The 8,596-nt window shown below is 40.9% G+C and overlaps 1 pseudogene; it reads right to left on the reverse strand.

Moving 5' to 3' along the window:
• Positions 1-471: 471 nt before the first annotated feature.
• On the reverse strand, positions 472-5,840 carry LOC9646780 (annotated as a pseudogene).
• Between the last annotated feature and the right edge of the window lie 2,756 nt (positions 5,841-8,596).

Raw genomic sequence — 8,596 nt, forward strand, 5'->3', positions numbered from 1 at the left:
ATCCAATGAGCTTGTCTAGTGTTCCACTCCTTTTGTGTGAAAAAATACACAAATGGTTTGTGATCTGTCAACACCACAAACACTGCACTATAAAGATAGTGCCGCCACATCTACAAAACATGAACAATAGAGAGTAACTCTTGCTCATATGTGGAATAGTGTTGTTCTGCGGGATTCAAAGTTTGACTCTCATATGCAATAGGCTATCCCTCTTGCATGATAACTCTTCCCAGTGCATAACCATTCACATCACATGTCACCTCGTAAGGTTTTGATGGATCAGCAAACCTTTAGCCTTGTAGTATCCAAGCTGACTGCAATGATGAAACCCTATCTATAATTTTTCACAAAGAACTTCTGCTTCTTTGACCCTTTTGCATCCGAAGTAGTCACCACAGACTTCAACTTGTGGTGCTTGTTCCCATCCTTGTGTCCACAGCAATCATCATGATGATTCTTGATAGAAGGACTCTATGAACACTTGTGATACTTGTGCTTGTCATTATCAAGTCGACGAGCCGCATCGAAAAGCTCCTCCAAGCTCTTTGTAGGCTGAGAATGATGCAAGTGTTGCCACATGCTCTCATTATGAAGGCCATTAATGAAGTAGGATTTGTTTTGATCTGGATCCTTCATTGGAACACAGCTAATCAAGTGAGTAAACTTCTCAATATAGTCTCTGAGCGTCATTTTCCCTTGCTAAAAATGTCAAAGTTCTGTGCAAGCATTCTCCACGTCATAGTGAGGGGCAAAATGTAAATGGAAAGCAGCCTCAAACTCATCCATGGTAGACACTGGTGGTTTCTTATCTGCAACATAAGACTCCTCAAGCCAATTCCACCACCAAAGACCTGCATCATACAAAACCATTGAAATAGCCACTAAAGCCTTTGCATCCAGAGTTCCCCTAGCGGCTAAGAACTTCTTCACATTGGCTAGCCAAGCGAGACACTCATCCACACCACCATCACTGGAAAAGGTTGGAATCTTGAGTCGATCTACCAAGGAAAGCGTACTTGGAGCACTACCACATCTAGTCTTGAGTACCTCAACATGCTCATGCGTGGTATCTATCATGCCATGCATCTCGTCTTGCATCTCTTGCTGATTTTGGTTAAGGGCTCATAGCTCATGAACAACATCTTGAATGGTCCAAACCTCCGCAACTCTATTGGCACCATCATCAGCACCACCATCAATAATAGAATTCTAGCATTCAGCTTGGTAGGCCATCGCAACCAACTCCTCTAATACCAATGTTATGATCCGGCAAAAAAGGACAGAGATCTAGTCTCCCTAGACTATGCTATGCCACCTCTTGACCACCCAACCACCCTTGAGCTACCTCAAAAGCTCCACTACACCGCCACTCCATTGTGGGCCCTAGGGTAGGTTAAATTCCTTACCCTAATATACCCTTGAGCCTCCCTTTGACCAACATTGATCATGTGGTCAAAGCTGGTGCCTAACACCGGCCCTGGCCATGGTCATGCAGGACATGGCCGCAGAATGGGTTGGCTTGTAGCTAGAAGATTTTAAACCTAGTAAAGAAAAGAAAAACTAAAAATAGCATTGAATCCTGAAGGAGAAGGAGGGAGCTTTTGTCCCAAGATTGCACACATTTCCTGCTGGGAAGAAATGTCAAAGAAAAGTTCAAAAAGAAACTGTTGTATGTTCCTTGGCATCCCATATGTTTGCTAGTTGGATCCCTGGAAGGGTCTTGTCCAATTAAAGCTGCATGAACAATATGAAACAAGAGAGTCAATCTTAGAAAAACTATTTTGAGATTTTCATAAAACCTATGTTCTTTGAAGGCCGATGATATTCCAGCCCTTATCCCTAATAACATCATCCAAGAGAAATTCTGGGAGCATGAAAAGGCCTGTTGAAAACTCTGGCAAAGAAAGCTACAATTCAGAAGAGAGCAACATCTTACCTATTTGATTTGTTTACAAAGTCTAGCTCCACCACATTGGGAATAAACTTTCCACTCAACGGCTCAAGAAAATAATCTCTATGTTATTGTCCCAGCCAAGAAGATGAAGGACTCAGCAAGAGTGTCATTGAGGATCTGTAAGTGAATTCAAATATGAACATCTTGCAAGAAATGAAAGGAAAAAAACCTCAAAATTGTGCAAAGAGATTGATATGAGTGATGATCTCATAAGCTTATACAACATTCTCAAGAATAGAGGAAAGTGAAACTTAATAGGTAAAATATATCTAGATGCTGGATTCCAGCCAAACAATTGCCTGAATCCCCTATTATGAAGGCTAGAAGAAATCAGCATGGAAGAGGAAGGCAATGGGTACTCTTTGAGTGCTTGTGTCCCAAAAAACAAAAAGCCTAAAACATGTGATATCCAATGTAAATTTTTTTTCCATGTGTCACTATCCATACCATCCTTTTTTTAGTTTTGAATCTAGATTAGAATATATTGCCCTCGCTCTTTTAAATATACTAGCAGGGATCCCAGCTCCGCTGGGAAAAATAGAAAATGTTTTCAATCTGAAAAAATTGTAATTTTAGCAGCCTTGTTGGTTGTGCTATCTACTGCCTCCCTGCTTATGTAAAAGATCTTAAAATGATCATGCATTGAGACAATAAAGATCATGACAGAATATGAGACACACTTGTTCTTAGCCATGCTATGAGTTTAAAAACATTCTTGATGTTCGTGTGTCGAGCGTGAAGAACACAACCAGCATGCCTTAATTCCATGGAACTTTCAGTTTGGTAGGAGATATTGAACAAGGAGAACTCTGACTCAAGAAACTTTGCCATGCTTAGCAGGGGATGAGCAATTCTCACAGTCTACTTGGATGCATAACTCCATGTTTTTATTCTAGAAAATTTGGTTTTGTTATAACAGGTAGTTTTGTTCATATTAGGCTTCTGAGTTTGTGTTGAAGAATGGAGTGCACAGTGGATGGGCTGAAAAAGGTCAGAGACAACCTAGAGGAGGGAATTGTTCTGAGGATTACAAAATTGGATTCCAAACCTGGTGCTATTGCGGGAAAGATTTGTGTACTGATGGAAATGAAGTTATGGAAGTATGTGGATCCTTTCATATGGCGAATGCCATTATTTCTTGGGCTATTCAAGAAAAAAGCCTCATAAAACTTTTTGATTATGCTTTTTCTGAGATTGACAACAAACAGTAAGCATGTGTTTGTTTTTTCATTTTCTTTTCACATTTTTCACTTATGTACTGTATTGCTGAGCCTGCATCAACCGGAAGCTGGCCAGGATTAGGAAGGATGTGGAGCTCAAACTGACAAAGATTCCTTCAAAGTGGGACAAACTTGGAATGGCAAATTCCTATTCAAGGCTGCTTCCTGTGCTAGTCTGCAACGGAAAAAGGATCAACTCTTGCAAAAAAACAGTCGTACTCCAAACGTGGGTGGCACAGGACTACAAGCCAATTTGGCATGAGGCGAGTGTGCCGTCACCATATTGACAATCTATCACAAAGCCACCATATGCATATGCAAAACCCTCCCGGAGTGACAGATTTGAACCGCCATTTAAAATACTATATAACATTTTTGTGCACAACCGTTTCTAACAATATGTCACAATCTCAACTGTCAACTGTCCATGTTGCACACCACTGGATTGGAAAAGAGAATATCTATCCCCCGATGCCAATAGAAGCAGGAAGATCTTTTAGAAGTTAAAGAAGTACCTCTTTCCATAGGAAGACACACTTACCTTAAGCTTTTATGTTCGAGATAGATAAAATGAGAAATAGGAGTCAGCCTCTTCCCACGCTCTTCACCTTTGTGCCAGTGCAACAAGCTAATTTATTTTTATCTTTTTTTAACTTGACTTTGTCCTAAACACATTTGCCCAGAGTAAATCCTGGTACTTTGATCTATTGCCAATGGTGGGCATTTCTGTTTTGCTATGGCTAACCTCTTAAAGAGATCAAGAGAAAGATATTGCATTACATATTTAAATAAAACAAAAGACAAAGAAGCAAGAAGTGTTTTAAACGAAACCGTGAAAGAGAATGTCTGACTAATATAATTTTATTTTTTTGCAAGGTTGCGCATTAGCTTGAGGTGCCTGACTTTCTGATGTTGCATACTCTCGAAAGTACCATAGTCTTCAATCAAGGTGTCCATGATACCTGTTACATATAAAGAAGAAAAAACTAAAGTTAAGCTAACAGCTAGCTACCTGAGCAGACATCAAACATTCCAAAATCCATGTATTCTGTATAGTGATGGATATACACCCGTTTTCTAAACAACATGTTGAACGAGTGTTTCATAGCTAACAGCCGATTCCTGAAAGATCTTGACACTAAGTATATAGATTCTGGGTGTAGATACCTGATGCAAGTGTTATTTGCAAGGCATACAAGGGACAGGGGTATTCCAGAAGCGGGCTGACGACAAACACCAACTTTAAAACCGCCAGTATTCCAGTGAATCTGTGAAATAGGAGTAAAAAGTTAGTACACAAAATTCAAATATACGAAACCATGTTTAGACGTTGGCTTGATCGGACGATACTCTCGTTTACATCCGAAATGCTACACGGTGTCCCTCTTAACAGAAATGCGCAATTAAAATATACAGATTCCAAAGGGTTAGATTTTATAAGATAATTGTCTTTTGAGAGAGCATCACTGAAAAGCTGAACAATGACAGACAGGATCAGCCATCATATACAATCCGAATTACAAAGACCTGATTAACGAGCTTTGTGTGCTGGTTGGGATGCCAGGGTAATTTCCCTAAATAATTAAATTTAGCAGGAAATTTGAAGAGCGTTGGGTTACCTTTAGGTGTAAAAAGTGCCATGCTTGATATGAGGTAATGTAAACGCGGATAGGGTATTAGATTTGTAGTAATTTCGTTCAAATCGACTGTCAAATACGAATTATACAAAATTGCAAAGAAATGCCAGGCATATTGCACCGTTAAGCTGGCCCTCAAAACGCATAGAACTGGTTAGATTCAAAAGCAGTGAAGAGACTAAAGCATTCATCGCGTCGAAAGGCGCCTTATTCCTTTTTTCTTCAGATGATTGACATTTATGTTGGCCTTTTTTTCTGTTAAAGTCACAGTTACAATGAATTATTTTGAGCATGAAATCTGGAACCTAAGTATGTCTATAAGAGCCTGGTTTTCAATTGGAAAAACACAATCCGCATGTTGAGTGAGGGATCCAATAGATAGAACACTAAATTAGGATGCGAGGTTTAGCATTTAATGAGCCTTTAAAGGTACCTGTTATAAGGAGATGTAATAACGTCGTCATCTGTGGATGGGAAAAGAGATGCAGAAAATCTAAAAACTTTCGGATAAGCATCCTATGCGGCATTCATTAATACTTGTAAAAGATGTTATCGATGCAATTACATGCAAAAGTTCCAGAATGTAGCTTCCAAGACCAGAACCAGTTCCTCCTCCAAGTGAATGCAAGAGAAAAAAACCCTGCAATGAACTGCAAATCTCTGCCTGGGGAAACCATTGTTTGAGGTTCATATTTCTTTTGTACCTCACGGCGTACTTTTTCAATAATAGTATCCGAGTACTTTGGACCGTAAAAGTTATGCCCATGAGCCCTTCACGGCAGCAAACAATGATTGTGGTTACGAATTCTCATTGATAATTATACCAGTTGTTTCCGGAGCCAGAGATATCTGTGATAAGCTGTGTTGAATTGAACAACTCGGATAAATTGCCCTAAAGAATTTTTAAAATTTTAGAAGAAAAATTTGTATGCAGACCCTTAAAAGCTGATTCACAACTCCTTCTTCCATATCCACTAAGACTTCTGAATTGTAGCTTTCTTTGCCAGAGTTTTCAACAGGCCTTTTCATGCTCCCAGAATTTCTCTTGGATGATGTTATTAGGGATAAGGGCTGGAATATCATTGGCCTTCAAAGAACATAGGTTTTATGAAAATCTTAAAATAGTTTTTCTAAGATTGACTCTCTTGTTTCATATTGTTCATGCAGCTTTAATTGGACAAGACCCTTCCAGTGATCCAACTAGCAAACATATGGGATGCCAAGGAAAATACAACAGTTTCTTTTTGAACTTTTCTTTGACATTTCTTCCCAGCAGGAAATGTGTGCAATCTTGGGACAAAAGCTCCCTCCTTCTCCTTCAGGATTCAATGCTATTTTTAGTTTTTTTTTCTTTACTAGGTTTAAAATCTTCTAGCTACAAGCCAACCATGTCCTGCATGACCATGGCCAGGGCCGGTGTTAGGCACCAGCTTTGACCACATGATCAATGTTGGTCAAAGGGAGGCTCAAGGGTATATTAGGGTAAGGAATTTAACCTACCCTAGGGCCCACAATGGAGTGGCGGTGTAGTGGAGCTTTTGAGGTAGCTCAAGGGTGGTTGGGTGGTCAAGAGGTGGCATAGCATAGTCTAGGGAGACTAGATCTCTGTCCTTTTTTGCCGGATCATAACATTGGTATTAGAGGAGTTGGTTGCGATGGCCTACCAAGCTGAATGCTGGAATTCTATTATTGATGGTGGTGCTGATGATGGTGCCAATAGAGTTGTGGAGGTTTGGACCATTCAAGATGTTGTTCATGAGCTATGAGCCCTTAACCAAAATCAGCAAGAGATGCAAGACGAGATGCATGGCATGATGGATACCACGCATGACCATGTTGAGGTACTCAAGACTAGATGTGGTAGTGCTCCAAGTAAGCTTTCCTTGGTAGATCGACTCAAGATTCCAACCTTTTCCGGTGATGGTGGTGTGGATGAGTGTCTCGCTTGGCTAGCCAATGTGAAGAAGTTCTTAGCCGCTAGGGGAACTCTGGATGCAAAGGCTTTAGTGGCTATTTTAATAGTTTTGTATGATGCAGGTCTTTGGTGGTGGAATTGGCTTGAGGAGTCTTATGTTGCAGATAAGAAACCACCAGTGTCTACCATGGATGAGTTTGAGGCTGCTTTCCATTTACATTTTGCCCCTCACTATGACGTGGAGAATGCTTGCACAGAACTTTGACATTTTTAGCAAGGGAAAATGACGCTTGGAGACTATATTGAGAAGTTTACTCACTTGATTAGCTGTGTTCCAATGAAGGATCCAGATCAAAACAAATCCTACTTCATTAATGGCCTTCATAATGAGAGCATGTGGCAACACGTGTGCTCAAGAGTAGCTCCCACTTTTAGAAGGGAAACTGACTGTGGTGCTCTTGGCTTATATGGAGTGGTGCCCCACTTAAGTACCTTGCGGCTCATTGGTCCTCGCCCTTCCTAGGGGCTTGGGCCTTCCCTTCAAGATGGAAGTGGGGGAGTAAGGGTACTCATACTGGGCTATTAGGCCATGGTGTTTCCCCTTGGTGTCCCGAAGAAAGTGTGGCATCCAAGGCTTGGGATTTAGAAGGTCCCATGATCAAGTCTTATCGTACTAAAGGATGTTAGGAATCTGGAGGTTTGGAGTGCTTGGCTGCTTGTGCCTGTGGGGAGTGTAGCCAAACCTTAAGTCCAGTCTAAACCAGACAGGGGGATTGGGAGTGATTTAGGAATTTGTGGATGGATGGTTAATGCTCTATTGCTTGTGTAGTGAGTAGTTGAAACCAAGTAGGACCAAGTAGGAGCGGGTACAATAGGCAGGAACCTTGGCGAAGGAACTTAGATAAGACCAAGGTAGTGTTAGTCGGATAGACAAGGTAAATTGGCAAATTGGAAAGGAAAAATTTGTGGCTTACAATTTGGTATTGGAGCTTTTTCCTCAATTTTAGTGAAGGATAGAAGCAAATTGCTGGGAGATGGCAAAGGCAGGGCGTTAACGAATCAAGGCGGAGACAGAACCTCCTCTAGAGCTGAAGCCTTCTGTCAAATAAGAGGCTATGGATGAGGAATCCTTGCATAAGAAGGACTCCAGTGAGGAAACTTCCAAACAAGAGTCCGGTAATGAAGTTTGGTTGTCCAAGGGTTAATTGGATATTCTAGAAGGACAATTGGCTCAGACCAATGCTCTGCTAGAGACTCTCATATGCAAGCTAAAGCGTGATGAGAAGTGGAAGAAAAAGTAAAGGACTGTAGATGTTGTGGACCCTTTGGCGGGGACTGAGGCAGAACCAAACAAGGTCAAACAAACCAAAGTGGAATTAATCCCTCAAGCAATTCCCAAGTACAAACCAAAGCCCCCACTAGTCTTCAAGGGAGTGAATGATTATAAGGTTGTGGAGTATTGGTTTAACAATATGGAGGATTACTTCCAAGTGTTGCGGTTACCAAGCTTATAGAAGGTCCCATGTGCAAAAACCATACTTGGCAGATAATACTAAGTCTTGGTGGAGAACAACAAAGGTCAATGAAGGACCGTTGGCCACTTGGGAAATGATGAAGGTGAAAATCTGTGCAACTTATGTTCCTCCGAATGCTACTCTACACCTAAGGGATGAGTTGAGTAGGCTAAAGCAGACAAGAATTATTCAAGAGTATGTGAATGCATTCATGGTGGAGAGGATCCTTGTCATGGATATGGTTGATATAGATGCATTCCATGCTTTCATATAAGGCTTACAGATATGGGCTCAAGGCAAGGTGATGTGTTGGAACCCAACTAACTACAAGGAAGCTTTAGATGCATCTATTAAGG

This window comes from Selaginella moellendorffii, unplaced genomic scaffold, assembly GCF_000143415.4.
Source record: "Selaginella moellendorffii unplaced genomic scaffold, v1.0 SELMOscaffold_103, whole genome shotgun sequence".
Classification (NCBI taxonomy): domain Eukaryota; kingdom Viridiplantae; phylum Streptophyta; class Lycopodiopsida; order Selaginellales; family Selaginellaceae; genus Selaginella; species Selaginella moellendorffii.